The 13,241-nt window shown below is 46.7% G+C and overlaps 1 protein-coding gene across 2 annotated transcripts in view; it reads left to right on the top strand.

Annotated features, from left to right (window-relative positions):
- PDE1B (phosphodiesterase 1B) overlaps positions 1 to 13,241 on the top strand; it is a 107,612-nt gene that overhangs the window by 76,002 nt on the left and 18,369 nt on the right. The gene's annotated exons all lie outside the window — the stretch shown is intronic.

Raw genomic sequence — 13,241 nt, 5'->3', positions numbered from 1 at the left:
CTTCAGATGTTTTTGGCCTACAACTCCCATGATCCCTAGCTAACAGGACCAGTGGTCAGGGATGATAGGAATTGTAGTCCCAAAACATCTGGAGGGCCGAGTTTGCCTATGCCTGTTTTAGAGGATGCACCTCTTAATGCTGGTCATCAACACCTGAGATATATCTATCCTTGTAACTGTAATCTGTTTTAATTTGTTTTAGACATCGCATTTTCAAATAGCTGCAATGTACCCTTGCACCTTATGGTGAAGGGTGGGCAAGAAATCATCATCATCATCAACATCAAGTAATAATAAAACAATTATTGCAACTTGCCTTAAAGAATATCCTCACAGAAGCCTTAGAAGGCCAGTCTTGTTCATCAGATATGCTGCCAGCCTGTTTGCTGTGCTCCCCACACTTCCCTTTCCTCCCTCTCACCCCCCAACCCTCACCCGCTCAATCTCCTTTAGCCCCCTCCCCTCCAATCCCCAAAGCTACCCCTCCCCCAACAGTTCACAGAGGAGAGAGGAATGAAGAGGAGACAGACTTTCCTTCCTCCCCCCCCCCCTGTTGCTGCCCAAATGAAGTGCACATTTTGAAATGCATACTCCCTTCTGCCGGCAGCACACTAAGGGGAGATAGACTTCAACCTGGGGTGAGCCGTGGGGAGCGCATGAAGGCTTGCCTGTGCTGCCCTCCCAGCTGCCCTCTTGCTCATGCCATTGGACCACCCTCTCTCACTCAGCCAGGCCACCTGCTTGCTTGGACCCCAGGCTTGCCTCGCCTTGTTATGCACACATGTGATCAAATAAGCAAGTGGGCTGGTGTGTGGCAGCCACAACGACTACGGGGAACATGGGAAGGCCTGATGGGCCATTTCAAACCTGCTCCCTCTGCTCACCTGCTTGCTTCTACTGCTGCCCTCCCTGCTCCACTCAGTTGCTTGTCCAATGCTGTCATGCTGCAGTTTGTATATAATAGCAATGGCCTAGTTGACCACCTTATTGCTTGCTTGCTAATGATTAGTGATGATCACTTGATGTTTCACTAGGGTTGTTCACCTGCTTACTAGAATGTACGGTCTCTGGAAGTTGAGTCTCCCATGTGGGAGAGGCATGCGCTCATCTTTAGTCCTCCAGTGCGCGTGTGTTTTGATGCATGCCCATGAACGCGGAGTCTTCTCTAGGCCACCACTTGCTGCTTCACATGCTGCAGCTGCCCACGTTAATTTGAAAAGTGGTGGACTCATAATCTGGTGAACCGGGTTTGAGTCTCCGCTCCTCCACCTGCAGCTGCTGGGTGACATTGGGTCAGTCATACTTCTTTGAAGTCTCTCAGCCTCACTCACCTCACAGAGTGTTTGTTGTGGGGGAGGAAGGGAAGAGATTGTTAGCTGCTTTGAGACTCCTTAAGGGGAGTGAAAGGAGGGAAGTCAAGTTCAAATTCTTTTTTTCTTCTTCTTCTTCTTCTTCTTCTTCTTCTTCTTCTTCTTCTTCTTCTTCTTCTTCTTCTTCTTCTTCTTCTTCTTCTTCTTCTTCTTCTTCTTCTTCTTCTTCTTCTTTAATGCATGATACAGCAAGCACTTTCCTCCCTAGCGGTATGTCATTTATCAAAATAACAAATGTGTGTGCTCTTTGCTTCTTCTGATATGTGGCTGAGTTTTTCTTAATTGGTTGTCTCCCCACCCGCTACTAATCAGTATCTGGACAGTAAATGTCATCTGATCTGGGCAGATGGGCCTCCTTGTCTTTAGTAACTTAATAATAATAATAATAAATAATAAATTTTATTTATATCCCGCCCTCCCCAGCCAAAGCTGGGCTCAGGGCGGCTAACAACAGTCAAAATAGTTCAACATTCAAAAAACATTCATTATAAAATTAATTAAAATCAAATTAATGGCAACCATCAAGCAAAATCCTGTGCAGGTTGCCAGAGGAGGGGGTCAGGCTGCGCCCTGACCAAAGGCCTGGTGGAACAGCTCTGTCTTGCAGGCCCTGCGGAAAGATGTCAGGTCCCGCAGAGCCCTAGTCTCTTGTGACAGAGCGTTCCACCAGATTGGAGCCGCGGCCGAAAAAGCCCTGGCTCTAGTTGAGGCCAGCCTTACCTCTCTGTGGCCTGGGATCTTCAAGATGTTTTTATTTGCAGACCATAAATTTCTCTGTGGGACATACCAGGAGAGGCGGTCCCGTAGGTACGAGGGTCCTAGGCCGTATAGGGCTTTAAAGGTTAAAACCAGCACCTTGAACCTACTTAGCACTAGAACTGGTGGACATCCGGTGAAGCTGAACATTGGAAGATTCAGGGCAGATGAAAGGAAACCCTTCTTCAAATAGCACATAGTTAAACGATTGAATTTGTTCACGCTAGAGGCAGTGATGGCCAGCTGGCTTTGAAAGAAGATTAGACAAACTCATGGAGGGTAAGGCTATGAATGGCTACTAGTCAGGATGGCTTTGTTCTGCCTCCCCTGTCAGAGGCAGTTGTTGGAGCTTGCAGGAGGAGAGAGGGGTCTTGCATCCCGGTCTTGCTTGTGGTCTTCCCATGGGTGTCTGGTTGGTCTGAGAGAACAGGATGCTGGACTAGATGGGCTACTGGCCTGATCCAGCAAAGCTCCCACTGTGTGGAAGGGGCTTGAGAATAGCCTTTTTAAAATGTTTTCTGCCTTTAAAAAACAACAAAACCAAAACCACAACAACAAATGCTCAAAGCAGTGCACAGCAATATTTAAAGCCATTGTAATAAACCAAGTAATAAATTCACTGAGCAATGTATAAACAATATGGAGACAGCCATAAAAACAGCCTTGGCTCAGCTGATAGAAAGCCATGCTTTGCTATAAATTCTCATATACAAACACTAGAACTATGTTTCTTGTACTCTGGAATACCGTGATAAGAACATGAGGAGAATTGCCATATTGGATCATTCATAGATCTGGCACAGTATTTTGCTTGCCATGTGACCCTAAAATGATTTCCAGACGATAAAAAGGATGATAACTGTTATGTACTAAGCTTAGATCCTAGAACAATAGGCAGGTAGGATCCTAGAATGCAACAACTGATTGGCTTGCAGGAAAAGACCAATCAGGCTCCAGGAGGGAAGCAGAAAGCAGAATCAGCCAATCAGATGGGACCCATTGTGTAAATAATGTATATAAAGCCTGAGGTTTGGGGGGAAACTTAACTTCTGTTCTACGAGCTGCAATAAAGAGCATGAAATTACTGTGCGACTCCAAGTATATTTCAATAACCCACCTTTACTTGTCCCACAACTGCCTTGAAATACAGAGATTCCAAACAAGCATGGATTGGCAGTGACTATTCCAGGGTTTTTGACAGCCCCACCTGGAGATTCTGGGGATTGAACCTGGGATCTTCTGCGTGCAGAGCTGGCTCTCTGCCACTGAGTTACAGTCCTTTCCTAATTGCTTGGAGCTATCTTATGCTAGCCTTTAGGTCTCTCCCAACTCAGTGCTTATGTCCTTTATGACATCAAAGGATGACTCTTAAGAATCATAGAGGCTGCAATCCTATACACTTGAACTGTGAGCCAGCCCCATTGAGCCCCTTTGTGGGGTTTACCTAGGGCTGGCCCCACCGATGAGGCAAGGTGAGGCGACACCCTCAAGTGGCAGGATCCATAGGGGCAGCAGATCCATCCTCCAATGAATGCCGCCATGATGGCAGTTACAGCTGCAGCACTCTCCTTAGAGGCCAGATCTGCCATTTCCTTGGTGGCCAACCCAATACCACCTCTGTAGTGTCTTCCTGGCAAAGAGGATGTGCTGCTGGTCTCCTCTCACCACTAGGGAGGAAGTGACAGAGGCTGCTCACTGCTCTTCTGGGCTCTGCACTCACCTGGTATGATTTTCCTCCTATGATGGCCTTTGATTCCCACTTCAATGTTCATGTAAGGTTGATTGATTCTCTGCCCTCTGTTCCCAGTGTAGACCTCCACTCACTCCTTTCCTGGAGAGGGGTGCCATTTTGTGGTTAGCCTCTTGGGCTGGCCCTGAACTTACCTCTGAGTAAACATGCATTTCCTTTATTCCTTTTAATTGGTTTTGGACAGTGGGTGTTCCAGGTGTTGATACCAACCCAGAGCCCTTGGGGAGGAAGCATATTAGAAATTGGGCTGACTAAATGTTTCTTGCACCTTGTGGAAGTTGCTGATCTTTTGCTATGTGAAAGAATTGTGCAGTCAGGGGAAATAGCACTTTAATTTGTGCAATTAACTCTTTTCTCTTTTGGGAGGTGTGGACAAGCTGCAACACAACGGTGTTACACTGGGGCTTCCAATACCTTTAGGGTGGCCAGATTCAAAAAGAGGGTGGGGGTGCTTCTGCACCTCCTGCACAGAAGAGCAGATTTCAGAAAGCGGAGGCTGTCTTCCAGCTGCACCTTCTGAAGACCCCCGTGTGCCCCTCCTCTCTAGTCCTGGTGTGCGTGGAGCCATTGGTTCTGGAAATGCACTCTGTGCATTCTCTGTTGCTGCCTCTTACTCACACACCCTCACACACTCACGAGAGGAGCAATAGCGAAGAGTCAGACTAACCCCCCAGCTCTAATTAAGCTCCCTCTGATGCCCGCAGCTCTCCTTCAAAATGCCTATTCTCTTGGCCTTGAAATCCCTCCTGAAAATCCTTTTTATCCTTCAAAGCTATTAATCCTCACCTGTTATAGAAATCAACCCTTAGTACATGTAGCTTTGCCCATTGTACTTGACTCTGTCGACTACCCTCCCTCACTTGAAATTTTAGATGGTAAGCTTTGGGGGGCAAGGATATGCCTTTTTTTTTTAAATGATACCCATAAAGCATAGTTGCTTTATATGATAATTTAGTATGATTATAGGACCATTAAGGTGATGGCTTTAAGTACCACTTTAATGTCACTAGAATCCTGTTTGTATAAGATTGTGTTTCTAAGCAGAATGAAGGACTGATACTTCATATACAAAATCTATATATAATTAATTAATTCTCAGAAGCTTGCAGCGAAGGGTCGGACTCAAGCCCAGGAAAGGATTTTTTCCTGTTTATTCCCAATAAACAAAATAAGGTGAATGATTGAATTCTTCTGTGGCTCCAAAACACTCTCCATGGAAGAGGCTGCCCCACTGTTAAGAGGAGCTGGATTCTGAAAGAGGTGTTTTGTTTGTGCAAGCCCATCACATTTGCATCCTTTTGCATAACACATTTGCATCCTTTTGCATAACTGATTCTACATGGACACATGGAAGGAGTCTGGCCCTGACCACAAGAAAGCTAATGCCAGCAATCTCAGTAAGAGATATGGAGCAGTGCCTTCGAGTAAGCTACAAAAGTTGGAGTCCCTGATTTGCATCTCACCTCTGCCATGAGCTTATGATGGGGCCAAGGGGGCCAAAGGCAAGTTATTCTCTCTCTCGATTTCAACTTCCAGAGTTCAATGGGACTTACTCCTGAGTAAGCAGGTGTAGGATTGCAGCCTACCTCACTCTCTGCCTTCTGAGAGTTTGCTGACAGTGCAAGCCTATGCATATCTGCCCACATGTAACCCTCATTGAGTCAGATGGGGTCAAATTTACTCCAGGTAAATGTGTGCAGAATTGCAGCCCACAACAGACTTCCTTGTTGCTTTCTGAAATGCCAGAATGAGGAACCTATGGACTTCCAGAGTTACTGTGGGGCTCCAGCTCCCATCAGCCCCAGCCAACATGATCAGTAGTCAGGGATGGTGGGAGCTGAAATTCCACCAGCATCTGAAGGGCCACAGGTTCCCTACCTCTGGCCTAATTTCATAGTGGTAGAAAAGAAAGAAAAAATGGGAGACAGAGAGAAAGAGACAGGGGGGGTAGAGAGAGGGGGTGATGTACCCCCTTTGGGCTCTGCCTCCACACACTGTCAACATGTGCTCTCTGCCACAGATCATGCTCAAACAGAATCCCCTGCCCACTCCTGATCCTAGGGGATGAAATGGGAAGGAACGGGGTGGGCTGCGCTTTGGGAGAGCATCTTCTAAGTGCAGCACATCTCAGACTAATGTCTCCTTGACTTTGCCCTTGCTGTTGGCTCCGAAGCACTTTAAACACCCATTCTGTTTCTTGTCCCCCCACCCCATCCTTCAGTGGCATCACAGCTTGCTTTCCACCTTTCCTGGCTAATTGAAAAGATAGTGGGCCCAGATTACAGCCTTGCTGTGTAAATTGCTCAGGATGGGAGGCTGGCTTGACAGCCAGCGAGGGAGATGCTCTGGCCAATGAATCAATCATGAGGCAGTGGAACCGGAAAGTCTGCTCTGGGTGACGTCGCCCGATCCCCCTCACCGGCCCAGCCAAGGTGATGATTATTCACATAGAACGCAGGCTGATAGAATGTGTGATGCCATAATCCAAGTTGTCATGAGCTTTGCTGTGCCTTGGATATAGAACTGGTGCCGGACCACACATTATAATGAGTATTATTACTTATTGTTCTTACTGTGAAGCACTGGCTGCTGTGTTAGATGAAGTGCAAGTTGAAACCTGGGGCTCCTCCGAGCAACCTGTTTTTGAGCATTCATCCTGATTTGCTTGCATGTAGCTTACATGGAGGTAGACTGTGTTGGGTCTTCATTGAGCATTTGTTCTGATTTGTTTAAGGGGCAACTATACCACAATGAGGGATGCGGGTGGCGCTGTGGGTTAAACCACAGAGCCTAGGACTTGACGATCAGACGGTCGGCGGTTTGAATCCCCGCGACGGGGTGAGCTCCCGTTGCTCGGTCCCTGCTCCTGCCAACCTAGCAGTTCAAAAGCATGTCAAAGTGCAAGTAGATAAATAGGTACTGCTCTGGTGGGGAGGTAAACGGCGTTTCCGTGCACTGCTCTGGTTCACCAGAAGCAGCTTAGTCATGCTGGCCACATGACCTGGAAGCTGTACGCCATCTCCCTCGGCCAATAAAGCGAGATGAGCGCCGCAACCCCAGAGTTGGTCATGACTGGACCTAACGGCCAGGGGTCCCTTTACCTTTATACCACGATGAGCATTTATCCTGATTTGCTTGTGGGGTGTTATTCAGTTGTTCCTCCTACACTTTTCAGTGCACTTCGCTGTTGCTTTTTGTTGCACAAGAGCCCTTTAAAGGGTATATGAATAACCTCTTGGATCCGACCATCTAGTCCAGCATTCTGTTCTCACAGTGGCCAGCCAGATACCTGTGGGAAACCTGCAAGCAGGACGTGAGTGCAAGAGCAGCCTCTCCCCTCCTGTAGTTTCCAGCAGCTGGGATATGGAAGCATTGCTGCTTCTGACTTTGGGGGCAGAGCGTAGCCATTGAGGCTCAGAGCCACGGGGGGCTCATCCACACTTACCTTTTGCCCCCACACTTTCTGGGCACAGATGCATGCTTTCCCTGTCTGTGTCCAAGCCTTGTTTTGCCTTTTGCCTTTTGTCCCACCACTTTCCCAAGGAAAACCTACTCTTTACAGTAATGCTGAATTGGGGTTTTCTATGAATTGCCATTGGCTCTGGTTCAGCAGTAAAGGGAGGGTTTTCTTGAGGTAAGTGCTGGTTGGGGTGGATGGGGGAGGAAGCACTCGGACACAGAGCTTTAAAGTGCAGGCTTGGTCTTAGAAACATGGCACGGAAGGAGGTCTGGATGAGCCCTGATAGCCTTATCAATGGACAGCCTTATTTAATCCACTTTAAATACACAAACCTGAAGCTTGGATATATACTTCAATCCCTTCCACAAAATACTGAACGTCTGGAGGCACCTTAAAACATGTACAGGAGCTAGCACCATGGCTTACAAGAGGGATGGGAAACTTTTGGCCCTCCTGATGTTGCCAGATGCCAGCTCCCATATGCAGTCCCCCCCTACATATAGCAGAAAGTGGTAACTCCAGGAACCCCCACCTCTACCCCTGGTTTGTTATATAAAATTGGCAATTAGCCGTTGTTGGATGGTTGCTGTCAATCCTACGTGGCAGCCTTCCTCTTTTGCCTGCTTTTGTGTTAGGAAAGACTCTCCAGGAAATTCATGGGCCATCGCCCCCTTTCTCCGGTGCAGTCTTTATTTTCTAATGTTTTATCAGCTTGCTTAATTAAAACCCTGTTCATTATACAGAGCTCAGGGCTGCCCTTTGTTCTCACAGAGCAAAACATTTGCTGCTGTATTATTCCCCACATGGCTGGAGACTTGTCAAAACAGATCTCTTTGAGATCCCATACTATTTGGGGATGGCTTCAGCCCAGAGACACTTATGCCAAATTATCACCATCTCCATCCTGCTCTTTTAGCTAGAGAACTCAGGCCAGCATCCGTTGTTCTCCCTTCCACCTGACTTATCTTTACAACAACCCTGTGAGGGAGATTGGGCTGAAAGAGGCCCTTGGCCCAAGGCTACTCATTAGGCTGGAGCAGCCAATGTTCTGCTGTCCAGGTGGTGTTTGGCCTCATCATCGCTGACCATTGGCCATGCTCACTCGTCATTATACTTCTTGCACTGCTTCACTCCCAGTGGGTGATGCTACATGCACAGTGGTATCACTGGTTTTCCAGCCCTTCACGTTCTTCCGCATGACTTGCTTCCAGGATTCATGTGACTCGACCGGAGGCAGCAGTAATTGCTCAAATGCATGAGCCTGGGCTCTGTAATTGAATTTGCAGTCCCTAATCCGATTGCCAGGTGCTGGTTAACACGCTCAAGGCCCTGCAATGGCATTAGGCGGCTCCTCAGTCATTTCTCAGCCTTGTAGCTGGCCAGGAAAATGCATCTCCCCCCCCCTTCAATGTTGCCCTGACTCAGAGCCATCTGGATCTGCAAAGTGGAAAGAAAGTCTTTGAAATGCTGCAGTGTGACACTGATGTATGCATGAACGTCTTCGAAGCTCCTAGACAAAGGAGCATATGAAACTGTTTTATAATGACTTGGAATGTTAGTCTATCTAGTTCAGAATTGCCTTATCCCTGATCAGCAGGGCCTCTCCAGGGCTTCAGGCAGGAGTCTTTCCCAGCCCTACTTTAGTGATGCTGAGGAATGAACCCCGGGACCTTTTGCACATACAGCATGTTCTCCACACAATTCAGAAATCCCAAGCAGCTCTTCCAAATCCAGCAGAATCCCAAGTAACTGAGTGATTCCTAAACCAGGCAGGTTAACATCTTCAGCCTCAGTCTCTTCCAGGCGTGTGTGTGAGACTTGGAAGTCATATTCCAGGCAATGTGACCAATAAGAATGTGCATTCTAAGAATGTAAAAAGAGCCCTGCTAGATCAGGCCAAAGGAGTTCCATCGACTCTGTTGTTACAATGACCAACCAGATGCCTGTGAGAAGCCGGCAAGTGAGTGGAAGCTGAGCTCAACCTTCCCAGCAACTGCTACTCAGAGGCACACTGCCTCCAACAGTGGAGGTGAAATATCGCCACCTTACAAACATTAAGTGCTGACATTCATACTATCTCATTTCCTTAAAAATATGGATTTTTAATTCTTTTTAAATATAAAAACCATACCCTTCCTCCCACTGTACCCCCCTCTGCCTACTTTATCCTGACAACAACCCTGTGAGGTAGGATAGGCTGCGAGGTTACTCAGGGTCACCTGGTGAGAATCACAGCTGAGTGAGGATCCCAGTCCCAGTCTGACATTCTGACTACTGTGCTATACTGGCTTTCCTTGCCACAAAGAGCCAAGGCTGTTAACTGCACTGGACCAAAAATGGATTATAATGGTAGTGAAGCCTGTGCAGAAGACCTATCCATTGGGCACTCATCCTTGCAGCTGTTGTCAGGTGATGGCAGTTGCTCATTGAGCAGTCATTCTGATTTCTTCCTTGGGAAGGTAAATCCTGCTGCTTCTGCACCAAAGAAGTACAATCCCACACTTCTCAGTGCATTCCCCTTAATGTATAAAGTCTGATCTTAAGGGGAAGTGGGCTTCTTGTGCAAGACCCCCCCCCCCCACGACCAACTATAACTGTGCAAGCTGAATTTGCCAGAAGGCAGCTGAATCCAACCCCAAAGTAGTGACAGCCTGGAAGCGCCCTTGCTCAGACACCCTTCCCTCACCCCTTCTGTAGTGGCACGGGGCTGTAGGGAGGCTTGATGTAGAGAACAAGCACTTCCAGGATTGACTGTGCTAGGTAATGGGTAATCTCCTGGCCCGGTGGCTTTTAGGAACCTTGGGCATTTTTGGAAGACTGCATCACACACACAGATACCTCCTCCCTACATGTGTCCATCTCTGCTCAGTAACTTGAGTCTCTCAGGCCGTTGCCATGGTAATAGAACACCGCAGCAAAGCCCATAAGAGCAAACAGATTCCTAGTGTAGGAACTCAGCCGGCTGGAGTGAAATCCCACTGAAACCATTCCCCTTTGTTTGTGCTTGAGGAGACTGCTGGGGAGGCACAGATAGCTGAGAGGACCTAGGCAAACTCCCCTCCACATGCCCAGGAGCACCTGAATCCTACTCCCCACCTCCCATGCACAGTGCATTGCACTGGTGGTGCTGAGCAGCGCCACTGAGCATATCTGAGCATCTTTGCCATTGGAAACCCTTCCCTAGGCATCTGTGGGTCGTGTAAATCCTTTCCTGTGGGAGAACAGCCAGCAATGGCATTTTTATTTTAAGGAGGCAAGGCCTGTGCAAAGCAAAATAATCCCCCCTCTGGGATGCATTTTGTTAAGGAGGAGAGCGCTGACTCCTTAGCCTCCGCAAGGAAAGACGAGACCATTGAGAAGCAAGAAGAAAGCAGATGGCTTTGTCATCTCCCTCTCTTTTGACTCTTACTTGTTGTCCCAGCCTAGCCTGCAGCACAGATCTCTCTGCTTTGGAGTGCCAGCCTGGGAATTGGCTAAATGGCTCTTTATGCGCAATTGCTATTCCCTTGGCCAGCCGGGGCACCAACCTGCCCTTTCAAGAAAGCAATAAAAGGCCAGCTGGTCCCCAGTTTGTGAAATGCAAGCCAGGTCTTTGCTGCAGAGGAAGTGGGAGAGAGTTGGCGTACAAGACACGCAAAGAAAGACTTCAGCTTGAAGGAGCCTGAAGCAATTCTGCATCTGCGTGGGAGATGATTTAAACAGGTGTGCAGGTGTTGTGTGATTCTTTAAGAGGGGGAAGAGCATACATCCACTGCAGAAGGCAAAAGGCACCCTGGATACAAATGGCAAGTCTAGCTCAATACTGGAGAGGCAGAAATTAGACTACCTTTTTCTTTGCCATGCTATCCTAACCTGTGGTTTGCCATCATGGCATTGAAGGAGAAGAGTGGCTCAAGAGAGCCGTATGGTGCAATGGTTAGTGTTGAACTGTGACCTGGGAGATCAAGGTTCAAATCCCCACTCAGCCACATGAGGCTCACTGGGTATGGTCACCATGTCTCATCCTAACCCACCTCACAGGGTTGTTGGGAGGAGGAAGTGGGGAAGAGAACCATGTAGACCACCTTGAGCTCCTTAGATTCTTTAATAAACAACAGTAACAAACAAACATCGTACCAAACTGACCAAGATCTGCTTCTTACCTGCATTGCAGGGGATGGACCAGATGACCCCTGGGGTCTCTTCCAACTTCCAACTAATTCTATGATTCTACCTAAGCTGCAGTCCTAGCCATGCCTACTCAGAAGCAAGTCCTGTTGAATTCAGTAGGACTTGCTCTCAGTGAAATGGGGTTAGGATTACCATCTTAGAATCAGGAAGACCAAGTATTTTAAAAAGACTGGAATAACTTTCTAACATATTTGAGAGATCACTGTAAACAGCTGAAATCATTGGCAGGAATGCATTCGCACTTGTAATGTAACATGGATTTGGGATACTATTTTTATATAACAGATAGATTACAGAAAATATGCAGGAATAACATTTAGAATTGGAACTCATGCAGGGAAGGAAGGAGGTCTCAATATTCGAAAGAACCTTTTAAAAAAACATGTGTTAAACTTATGTTTATGGTGTATAACTTTTACGTGATGATAGATAGATAGATGATAGATAGATAGATAGATAGATAGATAGATAGATAGATAGATAGCCATCTTAGGTGGTAAACCTGTTTCTCGGCCATGTGAGCACTCACCTTCGATTCAACACAATTCAGCACAGAGCCTAATTCACCAACTCAGTGAAAACTAAGCTGATAAAGCACGGCTGTTTTATATTAAAATGATAAAATACACACATAAAGCCCAAAGCACATGAAGACTAGCAAATGATGCATGGATAATCTTAACCTGCAAATCAAACTGATCCATTATGGTTTCCTATCCCTTTAATTGTTCACTAACTTGGCCCAATTGATTATTCTTGTTTTGAGTCCACCTATTCCAGTTACTGAAAATAAAATAAAAAAGTAGGTCACCACCAACAGTGAAAGAATGGTTAGCAAAAAAAAAATTGGAAGGTAGAAATGACGTATAAATTTACAGAATTCATTAGACTGAGACAAGATAGACAAGAGTAAATTTTAAAGACAAGTGGAATCCTCTAACTGAATTTATGAAGAATAAATATAACATAAATGACAATGACTAGAATAGCTTCTCTATATGGTAGGTATATATATATCACAGTGTGTATGCATTTAATTATTTGTTGTAAGGGCAGAGCAAGGGGGCCGGGCTGGATGCTCTTTTTACCCAACAGAGGGAAATGAGCCCCCGACTGATCGCTAGCATAAGGAGATTGACCTGTCGATCATGGCCAACCAGTTGGACATCCCTGCACTAGATGATCATTGGGCTCCTTCCAGCTCTACAATTCTATGGGTCAGCATGCAACTTCTAGTTTTGGCGGCAGGCCTGTGTTTTTCTTAACAGGTACTTTTGCTCCACAGGAAACGACATGGGTTGTGTGTGTGTGTGTGTGTGTGTGTGTGTGTGGTTTTTACCATTTCATTAAAAGGATAATCACACTGTAATGATCTCTACTCATTTGGTTCTCCTGAAGTGTTCAATGTTTTTACATTAATGTCCTTCAAGCGGAACAATAGGGCTGATTAACTGGAAATGAAACATTATGGACCACACACCCAGCTGAGCTTGATGGCTTGTTATTAACTAGTGATGTGTCCCATCAAGGGAGCAGATGGCCCAAGGTGCATTGCTTAACATGCCATTTTCAGCTCCATTGTCAGGCTCTCAACATAGGGAGCCATCTTGCATCAGGGTGAAGCACAACCAACAGAGAGAAGCCAGGAAACTGGCTTTTGTGTATATGAGTGAGGCACTGCAACAGAGTGGTCCAGTGTGGCATTATTCTGTTCAGGGTTCCAGTCACTCCATTC

Source organism: Podarcis melisellensis, assembly GCF_964234715.1.
Source record: "Podarcis melisellensis genome assembly, chromosome: 2".
Classification (NCBI taxonomy): Eukaryota; Metazoa; Chordata; class Lepidosauria; order Squamata; family Lacertidae; genus Podarcis; species Podarcis melisellensis.
Note: the sequence above shows the minus strand (reverse complement) of the source record. Positions and strands in the feature narration are given on the sequence as shown.